The sequence below is a fragment of the Eumetopias jubatus genome, unplaced genomic scaffold (genome assembly GCF_037043125.1).
Source record: "Eumetopias jubatus isolate StellerSeaLion01/CBP00866 unplaced genomic scaffold, mEumJub1_p1.0 scaffold_7, whole genome shotgun sequence".
Taxonomy (NCBI): Eukaryota; Metazoa; Chordata; class Mammalia; order Carnivora; family Otariidae; genus Eumetopias; species Eumetopias jubatus.
In genome coordinates, this window is record NW_028274813.1 from 25,253,373 (window position 1) to 25,254,733 (window position 1,361).

At 44.0% G+C, this 1,361-nt stretch overlaps 1 pseudogene; it reads left to right on the top strand.

The window, feature by feature from the left end:
* The first annotated feature begins 279 nt into the window (after positions 1-279).
* Positions 280-599, top strand: LOC114196850 (small ribosomal subunit protein eS24 pseudogene; annotated as a pseudogene).
* The last annotated feature ends 762 nt before the right edge of the window (positions 600-1,361 follow it).

Genomic DNA, 1,361 nt, shown 5'->3' on the forward strand with positions numbered 1-1,361 from the left:
TATTTCATTCTTTTTATAATGACTTCATGTACTTAATTGTACAGAGTCAGCATGGCTTCTTTTCTCACTTTCTCTCTGATGGACAGTTTTTAATGTTTCCATTAAAAACAAAACAACCTGGGGCGCCTGGCTGGCTCAGTCGGTGGAGCGTGTAGACTCTTGATCTTCAGGGTTGTAAGTTCGAGCCTCACGTTGGATGTAGAGATTACTTAAAAATAAAATCTGAAAAAAAGAAAAAACAGCTTTTCCTCCCTGGGCGCTGGAAGCGTGGCCGCCATCATGAACGACACAGTAACTATCCGGACCAGGAAGTTCATGACCAACCGACTACTTCTGCAGAAACAAACACTCATTGCTGTTCTTCACCTTGGAAAGGGAGCAGTACCTAAGACAGGAATTTGGGAAAAACGAGCCAAAATGTACAAAACCACACAAGATGTCATTTTGTATCTGGATTCAGAACCCATTTTGGTGGTGTTGAGACAACTGGCTTTGGCACGATTTATGATTCCTTGAATTATGCAAACAAAAATGAACCCAAACATAGACTTGCAAGACATGGCCTGCATGCGAAGAAAAAGACCTCAAGGAAAGAGTGAAAGGAACACAAGAACAGAATGCTGGAAGTCAAGGGGTCTGCAAAAGCCACTGCTGGCGCTGGGAACAAGCAAGCTGAAGATTGGACACCAGAAGGAGTCAAGATTCTGCAGCAACTTTATCTGTGGTGATTGTGTAGATTTTTCGTGAGAGGATTAATAAACTTAGAGCAACAAACAAACAAAATAAAAATAAAACAACCTATAAACAACGTAGGAATGAATATCTGTGCTAGTTGGGATACAGTTCAGTTGCTTTAATAAAGACCCACAGTAACAGGTGCTTAATGAAACAAGGTAGAAGTGATCTCTCTGGTTGTTCGTAGGTGTGTAAGCAGTATAAGAATGACAGGGTGGCTCTGCTCTGTCAGGGAGGCAGATCCCTTTTGGCTTCTGTCTTTGCCTACAGGGTTGAAGATGACTCAGCACCATATCCTCTGGGCCCAGATCCCAGGTATTGGATGGTGGGGGCAGGGGGGACGAGACAGAAGACCCCTTACGTCTAAGTTCATACCCCAGAAGTTGCGCATCACTTTTGCTCACACCCACTGGCCAGAACGCGGTCACATGGCTACACCTGGCTGTGCAAGAGCCTGGGAAATAGAATCTCTACACCGGGTAGGTGGGTGCCCCTTGAAAAGTTGGGGCTTCTATTGTTAAGAGGGAGAGAAACATCTAGTACGGGATAATTAGCCGTCTCTGGTACAGCATCCTCAAACATTGATCTGTAAAGAGCCCTATATTTTTGTAGGATGGAATTCTTTT